The sequence below is a fragment of the Perognathus longimembris genome, chromosome 2, assembly GCF_023159225.1.
Source record: "Perognathus longimembris pacificus isolate PPM17 chromosome 2, ASM2315922v1, whole genome shotgun sequence".
Lineage (NCBI taxonomy): Eukaryota > Metazoa > Chordata > Mammalia > Rodentia > Heteromyidae > Perognathus > Perognathus longimembris.
In genome coordinates this window covers 131968000-131990830 of record NC_063162.1, presented here as the reverse complement: position 1 = coordinate 131990830, position 22831 = coordinate 131968000, and the positions used below count along the sequence as shown (strand labels likewise).

The following is a 22831-nucleotide window of genomic DNA, read 5'->3' as shown; positions in this document are numbered from 1 at the left end:
GTTTCCTCTTGCTTAGAGTTCATCAATTTCCAATGATGCTGTGACTAGTACCACAAACTCTTATCTGCCAGGGCCTTGAGCCAGACCTCTGTGAAGATACCCTAAATGCCATTCCCCTACCATTAACCCTTTCCAGCTTGAAGAAGTTAGAGTGGTCGTCATCCATTTCCCTAATGGCAGTTCAGATGACTTCTAAGGAAAGAGATGAAAAAGTAAACGAACTCAGGGCCCCTGAGTCCCATCTTGAACTAGCAAGCAGAAACCAGATAGAAAAGAGACATTGTTACAAGACATCTTGCTTTTGCCCCTCCATAGCCTCTTCTAGTACAGATAAAAGAAGAGGATTTCTAGATTGGACTCAACTAGAATGCTGTGGGACCTGACCAATAAAGTGTCAACTTCTGAAACACCTCATTATGAAAATGGCAACAAAATAGAGCATATTCCAGGGTAAAATGTCCCCTGGGTTCAGCCACTGAGACACAGAGTGGACACAGAACATCTGAGGCCTTCTAGTAAGATACTTTCCTTTGCACTCACTCTCCTTTGTCCTGGACTTCCGTTTTTGAACTGCCAAGACAAGAACCTGAGAAGACTCCAGTGTCTGAGGCTCACAGTGGAGCTACAGCACTGGCAGGATCTGCCTATGGCTGAGCTGCACCACAGAGCAGGCATGTCTGCTGCTGAGATGCAACACAACGCAGGTGTTGCCTGCTACAGGGTTGCAGCAGTAGGGGCATCTTTGCTGGCCCTGGAGCCAGAAGGAACATGACATCAGAAGGAAGACATGCACATGCAACTTTAGCAAGGTTACATACACAAGACACATCTGTATCCATTTAAATTTATTCCCTCCATCATATTTCATAGTTTTCACAAACTATGCAGATGGTGGTCATGTTTTGTTAAATTTCTATATAAGAGTTTCAGTTTTTTTAACTTTATAAACATACTTCAATTGTTTTGCTATTAAAATCTTAAAGTTTAAATTGCTTATTATAAATGTATCAAAAGGAAATTGCCTGGGCTGGGGATATAGCCTAGTGGCAAGAGTGCCTGCCTCGGATACACGAGGCCCTAGGTTCGATTCCCCAGCACCACATATACAGAAAACGGCGGCGCTGTGGCTCAAGTGGCGGAGTGCTAGCCTTGAGCGGGAAGAAGCCAGGGATAGTGCTCAGGCCCGGAATCCAAGGCCCAGGACTGGCCAAAAAAAACGAAATTGCTGAAATACTGGCCTTGTATGTGTAATATTGCTAAATTCTTTTATTAAATACAGTATGCTATGCTTCGTGAAAGTAGGATTAGTCTTTTGATTTGCATGCCTTTTCTCTTTTCCATTGCTTCTTGTACTAGCTATAATTTTAGTATGATGCTCAATAGAAGCCATGAAAGCAGACATCTTCAACTTTGTAATAACACTAGAGGTAAATTTAGTTTTTCTATGTTAAGTATTAAGTATAATATCTGTAAATGAAGTGTCAGCAGACAAATCTAAATAAAAATTTTAATTGGCTCTGTCATACTAAGTTCCCTTGTTATTCTTGCTTTGTTGTGAATTTATTAAAATATTAATATTGTAATGAAGAGAAGCAAGGATAATGAAGTGAAAAAAATCCCAAGGTATTGCTGGACACTGATGGCTCCTACCTGCAAATCTACCTATTCAGAAAGCTAAGTTCTGGGGGTCACAGTTGAAAACCAGCCCAAGCCAAGTCTGTGAGACTATTCAATTATGCACACACACATACACACACACACACACACACACACACACCAGAAGTAAAGCTGTGTCTCAAGTGGTAGAATGTTAGCCTGGAGAAAAAATGCACAAGGCCCTGAGTTCACCCCCCAGACTGGGACACACAAAATAATATTTTTTCAATGTATATCCTACAAAATTAAGAAAAGTGAGGGAAAGGAAAAGGAGTTGGTTGGGAGGGATGGATGAAAATGCTGAAAGAGGAGACATTGATCAAGATGAATTTTACTCATCAACTACTTTATTGAATGGCAACTCCTTTGTACAACTATTGAAAAACAACAAAAATATTTTTTAAAAAGTTCTTAACTAGACACTAGTGGCTTATGTTTATAATCTTAGCTAGTCAAGAGGTTGAGATCTGAAAATCCTGGTTCAAAACCAGCCCAGGTAAGGAAAGTCTGTGAAAGTCTTATCTCCAATTAATTACCAAAGAAGCCAAAATTGGAGCTGTGGCTCAAGTAGTAGAGAGCTAGCCTTGAACAAAAAAGCTCAACAGCAGTGCCCAAGCCCTGAGTTCAAGTCCCAGGACTAGCATAAAAGTAAAACAAAGCAAAACATATTGCTAATAATAGCATTGTTTTTATTAAAAGATTCCTTTTTCATCTATTGAAATGATAAATCCATTTATAGAGTGAATTGCACAGGTTGATTTCCTATTGATAAAAAGGATTCATGTGTCCAGTTTAAATTCTTTGTATGGTGTATCAACTTTGGACACATCTTGCCAGATCCAATTTGTCAAGACTTCATTAAAGTCTTATCTCTGATGAATATTTGCCTGTAGTTTGGTAAGCTATAGTTTTTTTTTAATTCACTTAGTGTTTTTATTCTTAGTGAGCTATTATTTGAAATCAGATCTTGGCAGCTTTTCAAGTTATGGGCTTAAGTAACCCACTTGCTTCAGCTTCCCACAAAGGTTTATTAAAGGCATGGATTACCAAGCTTTAAGATTATTTTTATGGTAAAAATTAGAAATATATAGTCTATATATTTTATGCTTTTCAGCAGTAATGGAGTTAGAACTCAGGGCCTTCTGATTCCCAAACAGATGACCTACCCTGGAGCCACGCTGCTTGCATCCATGGTTTTTCTCTCTAGCGTGACTTCTTTCATGACTCAGAAGGTGATGTAGTTGAGTGAAGGCTTTCTCACAAGCTTATAGCTTATAGCGAAGCCATGGGCAGAGAGGCCAGACTGAGCATATCTGCACTTTGCCCACTGACAGCACTCCTGCGGCCTGAGGAAGACCATCTGCCTCCTGAGGTTTTACTCAGAGTAAACCATCCGCTACGAGGGGGCGTGTCGGTGGGCGGGGCCGGGGCGGAGCTGTCTTCCAGAGGCGGCGCAGCGGCAGGAAGCTCCCGAGCTTCCCACGGAGTCAGCGACCCCGGAGAAAGCTCCCGGGACTGGGCCGGCCGAGTGGCAGGACTCAGCGTTCTGAGGCCGGCGACTTCCGGGCGGCGGAGCTCTGCCCCTCCTTTCTTTTCTCTAGGTCAGGTCTCCTTCTGGCTGCGCTGGACCTGCGCACGCGGGGGACTTCCGCGTCCGGCCCTCCAGCCTCCCGCAGCGTCCCGCAGCGCCCTGGCGGGCAGCAGCCTAGGTGGTAGCGGCGCGCTTGGTGCTCGGCGCCAGCACCTGCTACTGCCATCTACAGGCTGAGGCGGGGCCCGCGGCGAGGCGGCCGGGGGAATCGGCTGAGCCCCTCTGGATCTGCAGGTAAGGCGGGGGGTGGGGGGTGAGGGGGGGGCCTGCCCGGCAGGTGTATGGCAACTGACACCAAGGCCTCCCTGGCCAGGGCGGGCCCAGTGGCTCCTCTGAGCTCGCAGTGAAATCAGCGGCCCAGCGGGAGGAGGGCGGGGAGCCCCAGTGGAGAGGGCAATCGCCCCCTGAGAGAGTGGGCAGTCCTGAGCCACCTCCTGGCATCAAAAAGATGGCCCCAAAGTCTTCTGCCTGCTTCAGGCGTCAAAGCAGAGGACTGCCAAAGGCCTGCTGATGGCCTCCTGCTTTAAAGCTTGCTGTGGGTCTTTGTGCTGTGGAAGGGATGCCGGGACTGTGGTGGGGACAGCGGGTGGGAGGGGGTGGGGGGGGGCTAGAGCCAAGGATGAAATTCTACTTGTGCCAGCATGGGGGCTGTTCTGCCTGCAGTTTATCAACCGCCTGGGGGGGAGGGGGAGGGAGAGAGATGCTGGAAACTGGAACTATTGAGAGAGAGAGACAGAGAGAGACAAAGAGACAGAGACAGAGACTGAGAAGAGAGGGAAGGAGGAGGAAGACCAGGAGGGGGAGGGGGAGGAGGGGGGAGAGGAAGGAGAGGAAGAGGAGGAGGAAGGGGAGGAGGAGGCTGGAAACTGGAACCTTGCCTGTGAGAGACACTGGATATAGGTCTGTTTACAAGGTTGTCTGCTGGATATGGGTCTGTTTAGAAGGTTTAAATCGTCATGGTTGAGTTTGAGGATATCAATTTTTGCTAGGAAAGCATCCAATTCTTCCAGGTTCTCGATTTTGTTGGTGTCAAAGTTTGCAAAATAGTCCCTTATTGTGTTCTGGATTTTGATTGTTTCTGTGGTGATGTTACCTCTTTCATCTCTGATCTTGTTTATTTGGGTAGTGCTGCCTTTGTTTTTTGGTCAGATTTGCTAGGGGTCTGTCTATCTTGTTAATTTTTTCAAAAAATCAACTCTTCATTTTGTTGATTCTTTCGATGGTTTATTTTTACTCTAAGTCATTTAATTCTTATTTGGTTTTAGTTATTTGCTTCCATCTATTGGCTTGGTGTTTGGCTTGTTGTTCTCTTTCTGGGAGCTTAAGGTGATCCCTTAAGTTTTTGAGTTGCTATTTCTCCAGTTTGTTGATGTAGGTACTCAGAGATATAATTTTTCCTCTGAGTACTGCCTTTGCTGTGTTCCAAAGGAGCTGGTACTTTGTGTGCTCATCTGAGTTTAATCCCATAAACATTTGGATCTGTGTTCTAATTTCTTCAATGACCCACTTATGGTTCAGCAACGTGTTGCTTAGTCTCCATGAATTGTGGGATTTTCTGTGGTGACTGTTTGAGTTGAGCTCTAATTTTATTCCATTGTGGTCTGAGAGAATGTAGGGAATGATTTCGATACTTCTGAGTTTGTACATATTTTCTTTGTGCCCTTTGTGTGATCTATTTTGGAGAAAGTTCCATGAGCTGCTGAAAAGAATGTGTATTCTGGTGTTGCTGGATGGAATATTCTGTAGATCTTGGTTAAGTCTAGTTGGTCCATGCAGTTGTTTAGTTCTGAGGTTTCTTTGCTTCGTTTTTGGTGTGTTGATCTGTCCAGATGTGACAGTGGAGTGTTAAAGTCTCCAACTATCAATGTGTTTGGATCTATGAGTGTTTTTAGAGTCAGTAGTGTTTGTTTGATGAAGTTGGGTGCTCCTGTATTTGGGGTGTAGATATTTAGGATGGTTATATCCTCCTGTAGGAGAGATCCTTTTATTAGTATGTAGTAACCTTCTTTGTCTCTTCTTACCTTTTTTAATTTGAAGTCAATTTTATCTGATACGGGGATTGCAACTCCAGCCTGCCTATGGGGGCAGTTTGCCTGGTAGATTTTATTCCAGCCTTTCACTTTTAGAAGATATTTGCTTTTGCTGGATAGATGTGTCTCTTGGAGGCGGGTTCATTTCTCTATCTTTATTGTAATCTTGATTATTTTCCATGTGTAGTATATTTTCCATGTGTAGGACTTTCTGTAAAGCTGGTGTGATGGAAATATATTGTTTCAGTTTTTCCTTACTGTGGAAGACTTTTATTTGACCATTTGACCTTCAGCTATGAATGAGAGTTTAGCTGGGTACAGTATTCTTGGTTGATAGTTTGTTGTTGTTTTGTTTTGTTTTCAGGGTGTAGTATACCTCATTCCAGGCTCTCCTTGCTTTCATGGTCTCTGCTGAGAAGTCTGGGGTAATTCTGATTCATTTTCCTTTATATGTGATTATTTTCTTCTCCCTAGAAGCTTTAAGGATTCTTTCCTTGGACTGCATTGATCCTGTTTTGATCAAAATGTGTAGGTGGGATGTCCTATTCTGGTCTGGTCTGGTCTGTTTGGGGTTCTAAATGCTTCTTGTATCTGGATAGGCCTATCATTCTGGATATTTGGGAAATTCTCAGCTAATATTCTGTTAAATAAGTTGCCTATTCCATTGACTTCTTTCTCTAGGTTTTCCTTGATACCTCTTAGCCTTAAATTGGGCTTCCTGATTGTATCTTGGAGCTCCTGGAGTGATCTGTTTTGCTGATTGGATTGGTTTTGTATAGTTTTTTGTTCTTTCTCCATAGATTGTAGGGAATCTTCAGTTCCTGAGATTCGATCCTCTGCTTTATCTAGTGTGCTCTGTAGGCTAGCTACTTGATTTTTAATCTCCCTTCCTCTTACTGGTCTTTCTTGATGGCTTCCAGGTCTTAAGTCCTGTATGGACTTCTTTACTTCATTAATTTGGTTCTAAGTGCTGTCTCTCAAATCTTTTAGCTGGGTAGCTCTCTTTTCATTGGACTCTTGAAGTTCATTTATCTTTCTATTTGTGTTGGCCATGAAATCCTCTATTACTTTATGGACGGATTGATGTATTAATCATTGGTTCGCCTCCTCATGCTCTAGAATAGCTGTCTGAAGAGATTCAAACTTTTCATTTAACATTTTTATCAGTAGAGTTTGTAGAGCATTTTGAGGGTTCTCTTCTAGGTCTTTGACTGATTGCTCTGCTTCCTTCTTCTTTTGAGTGGGAGATGAGATTCCCTTGTTTGCCATCTTTCTTGTGCTTCTTCTGCCCATTTTGGTTGGAAATGCCAATTTACAAGCACCAGTGAGCACCATTTAAGATCCAAAGCAGACCTTACCAAGCACTGTTGTATAAATCTTAGAAGTTCACAGTTATATACAGATATCTTCCCTCTCTTTTTTGTATATAAAAGCAAATTTGGTGTGCCAGAAGAATATAATTTTAATGTAACAACCAACCCCGAACCCTGTATTCAGTAGTTACTTATTTACCATTATAACCCTATGAGCAATTTTTATTCTCATATTTAGTTCTTTTTGGACTAGTGGGATTTCTCTATGAACCTCTTTGACTCACTCGTATTGAACAAGGATACCCTCTATCCTATAACCAGGGGTCAATGGAGTCTGGAGGTCCTAGAAGTAAATTTAGGAGGGTAAGTTAGGGGTATTGAAGAGAGTAGAGTAAAATGAATGGGGGATGATGATTTTGGTTTAGTTTCAGTGAAATGGAAAGGTGGAGAAGAGTAGAATCGGTAGAAAGAGCGAGGTTAAAATAATAGACAAAATGGAGAGTCAACAGAAAAGAGTAAAGGTATTAGTCAAAGGAAAGTAATTTTAAAGGGGGTGGATCTACTCTGACCCTCCTCCCCTAATAGTTAAATCCTGGGGCTCTGTGGTTAGCACAGCTTGCAGGTAGGACTTAGATGTCCTCTGTAGTTGGGGGAAGCTGAGCAATCTCCAGAACCGTAGCTCCTCCCATCTGCTGTGGGACTGCTGCCTTTAAAGTCTGGCTCTGAATAGGCTTGGACTCAGCCAGGTGGGGTGCCTGGGTCCTGGTTTACCTGGCTGAGAGCTGCTTGCCCTAGGGGAGGTTCCTCCCTCTTGGGCAGGGTGACCTCCTGGGCAGAGCTGGCTGTGGAATTCAGCTGTTTGCTGGTGAGACTTGGGCGTTTGTAATGGAGCTGTTTATCTGTCTCAGGAACTGTTTACTCTCCTGTCTGTTTGCTCCTTCCTGCCAGTAGCTGCTTGCCACTTTGGGTTTGATTTTAGAAATTCCTGCTGCTGGAGAGTCGGCAGCCACCGAGTCAGCGGGGCACCACTGGCTGAGTTCACCTGAGTCTGTGAGTCTCAGCCCGAGGAGAGATACTCCCACGTGGGCAGAGGGATCGTCTTCTGAGCAGAGCTAGCTCTCACTGTTCAGTTACTCTTGCCCTTTGCAAAGATGGCCCCTGTAATTGAGTCACCCCCCACAAGGGAGGGGATTCCTGGTTCCTGCTAGAGTCCACCACTCAGTCTCCAGCAAAAAAGATGATAAAAGGATGGATTTATTGAGGAAGTAAAAAGCAAACCGACTGGCCAGAGTCGCAGCCCATACTCGAGACCTGGAACTGCGACCACGTGTTGCCTTTCAGGCCTGGTTATATAGGCAAACATCACATAGTCAAACCTGCCACACGCAGGTGGCCAATGGGGTTACCACCCTTACAGAGCGTGCTATGTCATATGCAGGTGGCCAATGGAGTTACAGTCTGTCTCCCAGTATCTGTTTGAACCAACCTATTATTCTAGTTAGAATTGTATTTGGTGGGGCTCCCAGGATGCAGGTGAATACGCCTACTCATGGGAGGGCACAGGTTTAACCTTGAACATTCCTTGAACCTTCCACATCTCAAGAGGTCAAGTGCTTTACACAATCTTATCACAGCAAAGGGGAACTTCCCTGGATAGGGCGGGGAGATCTTAGTGAAGATGGAATTGGCTTCTGCTCTCTTTAACTAATCTTGAATGGAGTCAATCTGATACCCCTCCAACAGCCAATGATGGCGCTGGCCAGATCTGACCTCCCTATTACAGCTCTTTCATCCTTGCTTTCCCCAGGCCTGCTTTATTTCCAGTCTGCTCTGGCCAGGTCTATGCCAGAGGCAAAGATGGCACTTTGCTCTGGTGATGGGGGAAGGGCTGCCTTCTGTGGATGTGAGTGAGAATGTCTTTCATGGGGTATTCACACTTTCTCTGCTATTTTGGCCCATTTCATTGTGTATATGTACTACATTTTCTTGATCCACTCATCTACGGAGGGGCATTGGGTTGGTTTCATATTTTAGTTGCAGTGCTCAGCCTGCTATTGGCATCTGTCTGCCGCCGTCTGGAGGATTTCTTCATGGTCGCCACTGTGTGCTTTAGGTGCGCGGGGTGTGGGGCGCTGTGCCAGCGCTAGTGTGGCGGCAGGACACCACCTGGAGCTCAAATCTGTGTTTTCAGGCCAGCAAAGTCGATATTTCCTTTCTGGCCAGAATCCCTGTACTGTTATAACTTACTTGGGCTGTCTTTCTAGGAGTAAAAGTTTCTCTGGGATGGGAAAACTGCGATGTCGGAGGGAGCTTAGCTAGGGCTCTGCTGCTCCTCAGCTGTCTTCCTGGAAGTCACTTTTGAGACCTTTACAGTTAAGTCTTTGAAAAATGTTTCTTAAATTCATGATTTTTTACTTTTAAAATTATGGGTAGAAGTAGTGTTGTGCCAAGTCGTGAAACCACCACCAAGAAGACCACCGAGACTCAGACATTCCGAAATGCAAAAGCAAGGCAAGGCTTTATTTAAGCGAGCTGCAACTTGGGCCTCGTCCTACCCACCGACACAGCGGAGGTTAGGAGGAAGCCCCGAGCTGTGATTACACAGGGCTTATAAAGGGAAAGAACAAGGTTACAAGAATCAGGTGTTCAAGCAAGCAAGATTAGGACACAGGTACAAATCTGATTGGCTCAGGGTTCGATTCTAAAATGGGGTTCACGTGGTAAAATGGGGCCGGACTTCAAAGTCTGGCACTTCATTTCCCCCTTTTTCTTTTTGGTACCTTGGGAGCCAATCATGGCTCCATTCTGTCCATTTCAATGGCTTGCATGTCTAGGGGATGATATAGAGGTAAGTCATGGGCCAGTAGGGCCCAATGTAGTAACCAAAGGGCCTGTCACCATTTCTTACAAGTATAGTCTCTGTACCTCTGTTTTGCATTCCTCTAGTTTATCCTGCCTCATCTTCCCAAAAACAACTCTGGTCCCTCGGTTTTAAAGGGGTGCTGATGGGTGAAGATCATCCATCTTCTGTAACTCTTCAGGCAGACTCAGGGGCGTTGAACCTTACCTAGCCAGGAACATATAACCTTAACTTTACCTCTCTCTCTTAACTTTAACTCTCTCTCTCCCGTTCCTGTGTAGGAGCAGACCAGACAACCCCGAATATAGAGTGGACTGGACGGGCGCCCGTTAGAAGGGCCTCCCGGTCCAGTCCTTCAGGTTCAGGGTGGTAGTGGGAAGCCTGAGTCCCCTGTGGAGGGCTTGAGGTGTTCTCCAAGTCCTCCAGGACTGCCCATATGAGCGTGTCCACTCCGGCTGGTCCTTCACTACCTACAGGTTCAGATTCAAGTGGCTGGCCTAAACAGAAAACAAAACTACAAATCACACAGACACAGACACACAGAATGAACAGCGCTATTTTCTTACCTTCGGAGTCTGGGGTCTCGGGGGTCTCTGGGGCTATCCCGGACGAAACCCCAGATGTTGTGCCAAGTCGCGAAACCACCACCAAGAAGACCACCAAGACTCAGACATTCTGAAATGCAAAAGCAAGGCAAGGCTTTATTTAAGCGAGCTGCATCTCGGGCCTCGTCTTACCCACCGACACAGCGGAGGTTAGGAGGGAGCCTCAAGCTACAATTACACACGGCTTCTAAAGGCAAAAAACAAAGTTACAACAATCAGGTGTTCAAGCAGGCAAGATTAGGACACAGGTACAAATCTGATTGGCTCAGGGTTCGAGGCACCCCAGGGGTGGTCAGAGTTAAGCATTCCCAGTGGTTAGAGTTCTAGACCGACTGGGCCCTAATGGGCTTATCCTGGGTCTGCTCACAGGGCCTGCTTATCTCAGGTTCACGTGGTAAAGTGGGGTTCACGTGGTAAAGTGGGGCCTGACTTCAAAGTCTGGCACTTCAGTAATACTGAAGGTACAGGAGCTCAGGGTGCTAGTTGATTATAATGATCCATGTGGTCACTAGTCTTATATGTAATCAGAAAGTATGGGCTTTGTGCTCATTGAGCTAGACCTGCATTCTGAGCTTAGCTGTCATAGATACTGGAACAAGTTCTTTTTTTTTCATTAATTTATTGTCAGAGTTATGTACAGAGGGGTTATAGTTTCATATGTGGCGCAGTGCATACATTTCTTATCCAACTTGTTACCTCCTCCCTCATTTCCCCCCCACTTCTACCCTCCCTGTTTCCCTCTCCCCCTTGAGTTGTGCAGTTGGTTTATACCAGATAATTTTGTAGGTATTGCTGTTGCCTTGGTTTGTCTTTTTATCCTTTGTCTCTCGATTTTGCTATTCCCTTTCCCTTCCCTAGTTCCAATACACATATATGCAATATCCAGGGCACCAAAATCACAGTGACATCAGAGGTTAAACCACAGGAAAGAAAGACAAAAGAAAAAGGGCATATTTTCAAATGGTATGTTGAAAATCACAACAGTGTTAAACCACTTGTTTCCATAACTCGGAGTTTATTTCACTTAGCATCATTTTATGTGTTCATATGTACGTAGCTATTGAGCTATTGTGCTCTTCTGCTAGGATAGTCCTAGACGTGTACTAATTATTCCTGATAAGGGAAACCATAAAGTCTGTGTTTCTTTGGGTCTAGCTCACTTCACTTTGTATGATTTTTTTCCATGTCCTTCCATTTCCTTATGAATGTGGCAGTGTCATTCTTTCTGACAGAGGCATAGAATACCACTGTGTATATGAACCACATTTTCTTGATCCACTCATCTACTGAGGGGCATCTGGCTTGGTTCCATATTTTAGCCATTACAAATTGTGCTATGATGAGCATAATTGTGCTGGTGGCTTTAGTGTGATCTTGTAATCTTTTGAGTAGATGCCCAAAAGTGGGGCTTCTTGGTCTTAGGGGAGCTCTATGTTTACCCATACTGCTTCCCAGAGTGGTTGAACAAGTTTACACCCCCACTCACAGTATAGTAGGGTTCCCTTTTGGCCACATCCCCTCCAGCATCTGTTATTATTAGTTTTCTTGATAATGGCCATTCTTATTGGAGTGAGGTGGAATCTCAATGTTGTTTTGATTTGCATTTATTTTATGGCCAGTGATTTTGAGCACTTCTTCATGTGTCTCTTGGCCATTCTGGTTTCCTCTTCAGAGAAGTCTCTTTTTATGTCTTTAGCCCATTTGCTGAGGGGGCAGTTGGTTCTTTGAGAATTTGTTTTGGAGGAATTTAATTTTTTGAGTTGTACATAGATATGAGGCCTTCCTCTGTTTGTTGTATGGCCAGTAAAGATCTCCCAATCTGTGGACTTTCTATGTATCTTGCAAGCTATAGCCTTTGCCATGCAGAAGCCCTGCAGTTTGATGCAATCCCATTTGTCCAACCTTTGTTTGATTTGTTGTGTTTCTGGGTCTTTGTTAAGAAACTTTCATCCTGTACCAAGGAGCCCAGGTGTTTCTCCTATTCCTTCTTGTAAAGTTTTCAGGGTATCTGATTATTACCTTAAGGTCTTTGATCCATTTGGAATTGATTCTGGTGCAGGGTGGTATATAAGGATCTAGCTTTAGTTTGTTACAGATGTTGAACCAGTTTTGCCAGCACCGTTTGTTGAAGAGGCTGTCTTTCTTCCATCCTATTTTTTTTAGCTCCTTTATCAAAGATTAAGTAGGCATAGGTCTGTGGGTTAATTTCTGGGTCTTCAGTTCTGTTCCATTGGTCCTCAGACCTGTTCTTGTGCCAATACCAAGCTGTTTTTATTACTATAGCTTTGTAATACAGCTTGAAGTTTGGTACTGAAATTCCTCCAGCACTGTTCTTTCTGCTTAAAATTCTTTTTGCTATTCAGGGTCTTATTTGGAACAAGTTCTTATCTGTATAATTGGAATCATGATAATACTTCATAAAACTGATATGGGGATTAATTCACCAGCTCTTAGTAAGTGCTCAATTAATAGTATATCTTGTCTGGATACTTGATATGTAGCAAAGTACTCTTTTGTGATACTGCTGAATTGGGTAGGATTATTGACAGAAGTTGTCAGAAGTTAAAAGGAATGTCTCAGGAGTAAGAAAACCTTGACTATCTGGAAGTAAGAAAAGATACCGATGTTTAAATAAATCTGCTAAAGAATAAGAACAGAAAACCAAGAGTCATGCTTAGTTTTCAGTCCAGTAAGAATACAGATATGACATTTTGATTTTTTTTTCCATTAATAAGCTCTCCTTTAAATTTATCACAGGCTCTGTTACTGTCAAGGTCCCATCTTCTCCTCAAACCTATTTACAGTTATCAGGAAAAGAGGTTGATATGAACCCAGAAGTCAATGTTCAGGAAGTGGCTGAAGATGATAAAGATGATGGTGTAACAATTATTGGTAAGGAGGCTGCATTTTCCCTTGTATGGACTTGCTACTGTTGGTTTATAAGTAGAAATAGGGTATAGTTCACTGCAGTCATAGTCCTTTTGTTCTTTTTCATTCTCACATTTAATGTTGACAATTATCATAGCATGATATAGACAGTTAGTTTGAAAAGACCTGCATAGATTATTTTAGAACCCTCCTTCCTGCTATCCTAGATAAAACTGATTTGAAAAATTGTCTGGAATGGCTGCTTTCTAATTCTTGGACTTAACCGGCAACATGTGATGCAAGATTTAAAGATAATGTTACATGATTAAATAGAATTTTATTGAACTTATTGGTTTGCTTTTTTAGTACAGCAAACTCTCAGTCCAAAAAGATTCATGTATTTTCCATTACATCCAGCTACACAGATTGTTAATACTATTTTTTTCTTATAGATACAATGTTTTAATAAGCACTATAGTAAATGCTGGTGGATTTTCTATTAAATTCTCACAGAATGGCATCAAGAACACTGAAATTACTCTGTAGGAAGATGCTTATTACTTCATAATTATTATGAAGCTCCTTAAACTACTTGTTTTTATTTATTTGTTATGTCTTGCTGGTTCTGACCAACAAACTCTGCATAAAGAAATGCTCATGCAATAATCTATCATATTTACTATCTCAGTATCAAATAATTAATATTCCAACACCACCTGAGGTGAGAAATGGGTTTATTGACAAGTATTGTTAGTCTGAAGATCTCTTCCCCAACCTCTGCTTTTATAGGCTCATTGTGGCCCAGGGCTTTTTAAAGAGATACATTCTAAGAGATAGATAGCAAGCAATCAGAAATATGAAGATAAGTACCTTCAGGGCTTTATACCTGTCTTTTGACAGGATTACTGCAAAAGGTCAAACACTCAGACAGTATCATTCAAACACCAGCCAGATCTGCAGTCAATTACAGTCTCCATAGTGTTCTAGAGTTTCCACAGGGTCCTGTGTTTGGACCTTTATTTTCTAAACCAGGAAGGGCCAAATTAAAAAGAGGTCTTTTGTACTCAGTGTACTCAGTGTAGCAATCAAGGTTACAGTTGGATATTGTACTTCATGCCTAGGATTTCAGCTACATGGGAGACAGAAATAGGAGGCTCACAGTTCAAGCCAAATCCATAATACTAGCCTAAATCTGGCCTGAACAAAAGCAGGCAACCCTATCTTAAACACAAGCTAAAACTAAAAGATTCCGCTGGGGGTGGGAGGAGAGACATGGCTCAAGTAAGTATAAGACCCCAAGTTCAATTCCCAGTGCTATCAAAAAGAAGGGAAAAATAGATACTGATTAGCAGAGTCTTAGAGTTCTGGAGGGCACTCTGCACAGCTGGACCCCTGGTAGCTCTGGGCATTGTCTCTGAGAGGTATATTAAGGGGTTAGTGTGGAGGGTGCTCATATGAAGAGGCAGCAGTCTTTCTTAGAGCAACTCGTATTTTCTTTTCATCTTTAAACTATTTGGTCCCCAAAAGGCCTCAAGCCTTTATTTATCATGTAGATGAAATAATTGAAGCAACTCAGAAAATCAGAGCAGTTTGGTTTCCCCCACCACCATAAGATTTCCACTCTGAAACTTAATTTTAGAAATAATGAGCAGCTTTATATGTGACTTGTTGTTATAAGCAGCTGAGCTCAGCTCATCTGGGCCTTCCTCAGAGAGCCTTTGAGGCAGAGAAGCGGAAAGACTACCCTCTGTGCTATGAGGTTTGCATTTTTTCTGTAGCATGACTTCTACTGGGTAATTTCTACAAGAAGCCAGGCCAGTAAAATTTAGTCCTCTAGGCTCAGGCTTCCCACAGGATTTTTATGTACCACGCGGTAATTTTATTTATTTATTTAGGCCAGTCCTGGGCCTTAAACTCAAGGCCTGAGCACTGTCATTGGCTTCTTTTTGCTCAAGGCTAGCACTCTACCACTTGAGCTACAGCGCCACCTCTGGCCGTTTTCTATATATGTGGTACTGAGGAATAGAACCCAGGGCTTCATGTATTTGAGGCAAGCACTCTTGCCACTAGGCCATATTCCCAGCCCCTGTAATTTCATTTCATTTTATTTCCTGTTCCATGGTTTCCTTTGCTGTTGCTGTCACTGATAAATAGCTCTCAGCTGTATAATTCTTAGAGTGATTTGTGTGTATAATATGCTGTTCTGAGGTCAAAGGAAAGCCCAGGACTTCTCAGGCTAAGATATTTATTTACCAAAATACTAAAACTGCTGAACTTTAGAGGACATTCTTTGAGCTTCCCTCCTGGAATAGCAATGGTTAAAATTAGTCAGTGGCAAAGTAATCCCTAATACATGTTTTTTAAGTAGGTAGAATTTGAAAATAGAGAACCACCTGCTAAAGACACACTGACATGCACTGGTCTTAACCCAGAGTCCTCCCATCCCTGTTGGAATCAGAGATGAACTTCAAGGGAGACCCATAAACTTCGTGAAAGCCCATTAGTTTTGTCAGAGGATGTTCTGACTCTTAAGAATTGTTCATGACTGAACAGTTAAAAGTACTGTCTTGGTCTCTCTTAGGAGGAAGAAAGAGAATATACAGATATCAGAAAGAAGTATATCTAACTTGTAAATGAAGCTGTTTTGAAATCAGAAAGGCTTTCCTGGGAAGTTGGTTTGAATGACAAGACTGTACTAAAAACAAAATGAGTGAGTGGCTTTTTTTAAAATTTAGAATGAATAAGGAGATACTTGCTTAAGTACTGAGACTGTACATTACACTGATGATTAATTGTAAAGAAATTGACCCAATTGATGTGGAGCAGTCCTTATAATATACTTGAAGTTATGCTTATGCTACATAGCCATAGGAGTTCAGGTAGGCCAATGAAACTAGGAAAAGCAGTGCTGGTTTTAAATGCAATTTAATTTTAATTAGGCTTTAAAGAAAGATAACCAAAGCACTGTGAATTTGGTGTCTTGGTTTGAGCTGCTGAAATCTTGTTAGGAATATTAATGTAAGATGAGAGAGAGAGACAGAGACAGAGAGAGAGAGCAAAACAAAATATGTCCTTAACTTAGTAACTTCTTTTTTTTGGCCAGTCCTGGGGCTTGGACTCAGGGCCTGAGCACTGTCCCTGGCTTGTTTTTGCTCAAGGCTAACACTCTGCCACTTGAGCCACAGCGCCACTTCTGGACATTTTCTGTATATGTGGTGCTGGGGAATTAAACCCAGGGCCTCATGAATACGAGGCAGGCACTCTAGCCACTAGGCCATATCCCCAGCCCATAGTAACTTCTTAAACCAAAGAAAAATAACAAAGTTTAAGTGACTTTTTGAATTATTTATAATGTGCTCATTATATATAATGTGCTCATTATATATATAATGTGCACATGGAAACTTAAATAATAATGTAAATAAAAATAGTTGCTGTATACTAATTTCTAGTTCTGATCCTCTAATCCCTGTGTGCAAACTTGGTAAACAAGTATCCTCTTTTAGAGAAATACTTACTCTCAAGTGTGAAAATGAGGTTAAAAACAAATAAGATGCCACATTCTGTTAATTTTTTAAATCTTCAGTATTTTAACTCTTAAAATGTTAGGATTTTGAAATACAACATTATATAAAAAGAATAAACCTCTATCTTTTGCTTTCTCCATATTCTCATTGATATTTCTTCTTTTAATTCTGTGGGGTTGAGATTACTACAGCTCTTAAAGATCGTTTTTTGTGGTTGTTGCAAGATTTCTGTCCACAGCTTTTACTGAAGCATAATAACAAGTATTTGGAGATTTGAAGAATAAAACATTGGTGTCATCAGTACCAAGTGAGAAAGACGCTGTTCGGGGCATTAGAACTCCTGGCATGCCACCTCTACCTTCCTAACCTTTTAAATCCATGGTTTGTGATGCCTCAAACTCAATGCCTTCCTCTGAAGTTGGTTAGGAAGTAGATCATAGAATTCAGTTCTTTCCATACATGGCTTCATAGGATTATTGTTAAGTTTTATTTTGTTTAAGAAGATACTAAGTTATTTAAGGGAATATTATATTCTTTTGTTTCTTTCTGAAATCTTTCATTAAGAGCCCAAGGGAGATTTCAGCAGCTCATACCAAGAGTAAAAGTCCTTCTGCTTCTGGCTTTTGCTGCTCTACTGGTCCAGAAAGATATTCTTGGGTTCTTCTTTCTAATACCCGCCTGCTCCATCTGCCTCCCAAATAGCAAAGCTCTGCACGTGTGCACGCGCGCACGCACACACACACACACACAGAGCAGCAGTGCACAGTTGTTCATAACTTAATACTGCTGGTATTGACTGTAGTACTATAGTTAGTGACAGTGATCTGGACCTACAGGAAAGGAATTTTTGTTTTTTACTCATAGAAACCTACATAGCTGTGTTTGCATACATGTACTTTGAAAAGTATTGAGAAACTAAAAAATATATATAGGAATTGAATCTTCTCATCTGAAACATCTCATTTTCTTGTCCCAACTACCTTCCTTCTTCCATCCTCTCTCCATACTTGCCTTGCTCTTCCCATTTCTTTCCACACAACCTAACAAAACACATTTTCTTCCGTGCTTCCTTGGGGGCTGGTTTAGCTCATGCCTACTTAATTTAATCCATATGGTTGGATCGTGCTATATATTTTATACTTCAAAAATGTTCATTCTTACTATCAATTTTTTCCAGTAGACCAAAAGAACCAGCCTTCAGGGAATGACCAAGGATTCTTTCTCTGAACACTTTAGGGGTTACAGCATCAGGTCACTTCACATCTCTACCTTCACCTTGTCCAATCGGGTTACCTTCTTAGCCTCTAATGGAGTTAAGAGAGGAGTGACAGAGGAAGAGCTGGAAATAAGATGCAAGGGACAGAGTCAACTTTGGGCACCTGCTTGATTATCCAAGAGAAGATGCTCAAAGTACATGGGCCACTGGGAAAAGGATGTAAAACCACAAAGGTCACTATAGAAGAGAGATTCTCTTGCTTTGACTCAAAATGTTGGCTTTAATTAGGCAAGCATACAAAATGAACCTTCGTAACTGACTACTTCTGCATATTACAAATACCGCAGCCATACACTCTGTTTTCTTTGAAAACAGTTCTCTAGGTTTATCCTATTCAGCTGCATACTTACATGGAGATGTGACTACAGTATTCCATCTTAAGGATCCGGAGCTATCTGCAGCCTATCTGAAGGTCCTGAAGGGTTTGGTAAGTAAGCAAGACACAACCAGATATCCAAAATGTGCAGATAATGGCATTTTGCCAATAACATCTCTATCTCTGTGTCAGTAATCTGAACACAGAACCAAAATAAGTACTGGTTATTCAGACAACTCTATTTCACTGAAGAACATTGACTTAGTCATTTTAGGATACTATGATTAAAAAAAAAGTACAATAGATTAAATGGCTTAAACAATATACATTGATTTTTCACAGTTATGAAGCATGGGAGATGCAAAATGAAGGTCAAAATCAAGGTGAAAATCCTCCTCTTCAGGTGTCTGCCTCTCTCCACACTCTCCCATGGCAGAGAGAGAGACCTCTATTCGCTTCCTCTTCTTATAGAACCCCATTTGAGGGCTCTGTTCTCATGGCCTCTCCTAAACCTATTCACTGCTCACCTCCTCATACTGTCACAAGGGAAATTAGAGTTTCAAAGTGTGAATTTGTGAGGAATGTAAGCACAAACATAACAAACAGAATCAGGAAACCTGTGCATTTTCTTTCACTCGGGTTATTACAAGGTGGGCCAAGTATTGGCTTAACTTGATTGCCAGACAAGGTCAGAATAGTAAAAAGATTTGCCTCAAAGGACCCCAGTGGAATACATTTTTATTGAAGAGTCTCAAGTTTGAATGGAAAACTTAACCAAGTTTCTTTAGTAATACCTATCACATCAATATGGCAACTTACAAAATATATTATAAAGAGGTAAATTACCTTTCAACTTAAAATCTACTCTCAAGTTTCATCAGTTTTGAAATAAGTTTGAGGACATGATATGTGATCAAACTAAAAGTAGACAACCTTTAAAGATCAAAATATACATCCCAACAGGACAACACTCTGGTAAGAAAGGTCTGGGCATCTCTGGTGGATGTATATAAGAAAGGACAAGGGAGTGAGTCAGATGTCTAGAGGCAGGCAAAGGAAGATGAGCAGAAGCCACAAAGACGATCAGAGTTCTGCTCAGAGAAAATCTGCCAAATATATTCCAACATCTTGCAAGTTTGCCTAGATGTCCAACAGGGGTAATTCAACCTCAATTCTTAGTTTATTTCACTCACGCGGTCTAGATTTTGAGTTTATTGTGAAACTGAGACTTGCTATAGAATAAACTAGATTATTCTCACAAAGGAATTTTCCTTCCACCTGAATTTAATATTTTATGTTTGAACAGTAAAAAAAAATATGCCATGAGATTTGGCTTTTTTAACATAAAATTAAGAGAATTATGCAGGAAAGACCTTTGGCTTGAAATGTACACTTTGCAAGTTGGGAAAAGGGATGCTGTCATTGTCTAAGCATTCCATGTTTCCTGAGCACAGTGCTCAGAACCAAGGTTTATTACTGACACTGATTCTCACAAAAATGTCTTCAGACATTATTTCTATATTATATGGTTCTCCAAAGATCTGATGTCATTGAGAGAAGATAAAAGCCCTCGGTATTGTTGAGGAAAGGAAGGCCAGTGGGAGTAGGGTGAGAGAAAGTCCAGGGCAGGTGGAGTTCACAGTGGTAGTGAAAGGGAGGCCATTTTGTGCAGATGGAAAATCACTGTTAATGTTTTAGGGATTTATGAACTGAGAACCTGGAACTGGAACTAGAGAGAGCTGGCTATTTTTCTGTCTAGTCCTGTTGGTAGATGGACCTTAAGGAATGTATATTTTGTAGTTTGACAAGGTCCTAGTTCTAATGTCAGCCCCTTTGGGAGATGATATTGTTCCTCCCAAAACAATTCCCTTTGATTCTCTGAGAATTTTTTTTTTTTGGTCCAGTCCTGGGCCTTGAAATCAGAGCCTGAGCACTGTCCCTGGCTTCTTTTTGCCCAAGGCTAGCCCTCTGCCACTTGAGTTACAGCGACACTTCTGGCCATTTTCTATATATGTGGTGCTGAGGAATTGAACCCAGGGCTTCATGCATACAAGGCAAGCACTCTTGTCACTAGGCCATATTCCCAGCCCAAATTTTTGGTTTTGTGTTTGTTTTATGGGCTTTGTTTTGAGATAGAGTCTTGCAATATATCTCAGGCTGGCCTCAAACTTCCTATCCTCCTGCCTCAGCCTCTCAAGTTCTGGAATCAGCAATGTATGCTGCCGGATGGCTCCCTATAGTATGCCACTATTTATATTTTAAATGAATTTATTTCCTATAGTAGAAGTAACATAAGCATATTACTCAAAATTGACAAAAACTAGCAAAGTGGAAACAATTACAAATCTATGACCATAACATAACACATAACTACAACATTCAGTAACTATTTTTTACTTTCTTTCCTCTCTCTCTCTCTCTCTCTCTCTCTCCTCCTTTCTTTCATTTTTGAAAGTAGGGATTGCACATGTGTCTTGTGTTGTTAAGCAGGTGCTCGAATGCTTTAGCCATTTTGCCAGCGCCCCAACACCCTCCCTGCTTTGTGTTACCTCTGAGCAATTTTGCCCATGGGGGTATAAACCCCATGGTGGGATGCTTTTGCATCCCTTAGCTACAGTGCTAGTGAAGCATGTTCTCATCCAGTCATGGCAGCTTTCCTAAGACTCTAGGGGACTGGTGGTCAGTAAATTCTGAAGCATCTGTTCTTATTGCGTGTGTCTAAATTATAAAAATGCAATTCCTGGCCTGTTTCAGCTTCATCTCCATAAAGGATATATTAGAGAAATATTTTGCTATTGCTGTTCAAGGATTTATTTATTTATTTATTTTTCTCAACTATTAATTTCATTCTAGTCATTAACTCCTACTTCGAATCACTGTCATATGGATCAAAGGTGATAGCAGGGCCTAGTATGCTGCCAAGGCCTTAGAACTTGGCCTCAGCAACAAAGTCCCCCATCCCCTTTGAGCTACATCTGCTTTATTTGGCATTTTAGGATTGGCTAAGATGAGGTTTTACTATTATTGAATGGCTAGAGGTAAGGTAACTTCAGGGAAAAGAGGTCCAAGAGATAAATAAGATGTTCATTTTTTAAAAAGCACTGTGGGGTTTTGGGAAGCCTGGCATAGAATGGTGAGGCAGACGTGAATTTTTTTTATGGTAGAGTGTTTCCAGTGGATAACACATGCTTCACAAGTGCAAGGCTCTGAGTTCAAACTCCAGTATGAACAGAAGTTCAGTCCCTGCCCCAGCACTTCCTAGGCTTAGGACTTGGAGGCTGTCTCTAGTCTGCTAAATTTGTCCATTTTCAAGATTCCAAAATTTTGTTGGAGAAGTGGCGCTGTGGCTCAAGTGGCAGAGTGCTAGCCTTGAGCAAAAGAAGCCAGGACAGTCCTCAGGCCCTGAGTCCAAGCCCCAGGACTGGCAAAAAAAAAAAAAAAAAAAAAAATCCAAAATGTTGTTGGTTTGGGGCTGGGAATGTGGCTTAGTGGTAGAGTGCTTGCCTAGCATGCAGGAAGCCCTGGGTTCTATTCCTCAGCACCACATAAACAGAAAAAAACTGGAAGTAGTGCTGTAGCTCAAGAGGAAGAGTACCAGCCTTGAGCAAAAAGAAGCCAGGGACAGTGCTCAGGCCCTGAGTCTAAGCCCCAGGACTGGCAAAAAAGAAAAGAAAAGAAAAGAAAACATTGTTGCTATTAATCATCCTCTTGTTTTTCTTATCCATGGGAGTCCTTACACTTCTTCAGTCTTGGGAGTGTTTCAATAGAGAAACCTGCCCAATTAACCAAAATCCCAAGATTTTTATTTATTCACCTGGAGCTATGTTTATAGGATGTTACAAGAAAAAAGTAGATTATATTGTACTTTACAAAGAATGATTTTTTTTTCAGTACGGATTGAATTCAGGCTTTGAGATTGCTAGGGAGTTTTCTTCTACCACTTAAGTTATACCCACCCTACCTCTTTTGTTTTGGAGGCAGGGTCAATTTTGTAGCTCAGGTTGGCCTCAAATTGACTATCCTCTTGCCTCAGCCTCCTAAGCACTAGGATTACAGGTGTGTGCCACCACATCCAATAAATGTATTTTTTTAAAGCAACATCCCTTAGCCACTTTGTACTTTTTTTTGTATGTAGGAAAATATTCTGGAAGAATAAGAATAAAATGCTAAAAAGTAATTGCACTTGGTTGCTGTTTGCCAGTGGAGTATTAACTCCTCTGAAAGCTGTTATTTGAGTCAAATTATTTTACACTACAAGTGTCAAGAAAATGGTCACACACTCAAAAGTAGGGTAAAGATAATTGCATGAACTTTCATGTCATATTGGGGTCCTGTTTACTTGATTCACCTGAGGAAATGTACAGAGGGTTATACTTTTATTTCACATACTATTTTCTGATGATTAAGGCCCAAACTGAATAACTATTAATAAACTATTGATTAAGGCTAGAACATATTAATATAATTTTGTCCAGAAAAATTGTAAGTTATTTCTAGCTTGTAGAAAATGTAAGCCTAAGGCTATGGTTGTAATCTAACTTGAAAATTGTAATTCAATTCATTCTTCAATTCTTAACATACCAAGTTCATTTCAATGCTCTATGGACTGCCTGTCTTATTTTGCTGGTTCTCTGACTATTTAAATAAGTCATTGACACACGTTTATACTGTATGAGAATTATATTTTAACCTTAACAAATTCTATTGCAATATAAATGAAATGCTAAAGACATTCCCAACTTGGGAGTGGAAAAAAAAAATCTGATCCCTGAGCCAATGCAAAGAAAAC

At 41.5% G+C, this 22831-nt stretch overlaps 1 long non-coding RNA gene across 1 annotated transcript; it reads left to right on the top strand.

Annotated features, from left to right (window-relative positions):
• Window positions 1-2951: 2951 nt before the first annotated feature.
• Window positions 2952-18143, top strand: LOC125347089. Its single transcript, XR_007210101.1, has 4 exons — window positions 2952-3481; window positions 12813-12947; window positions 15505-15633; window positions 18042-18143. It is a non-coding gene; the product is annotated as an uncharacterized LOC125347089 (long non-coding RNA).
• The last annotated feature ends 4688 nt before the right edge of the window (window positions 18144-22831 follow it).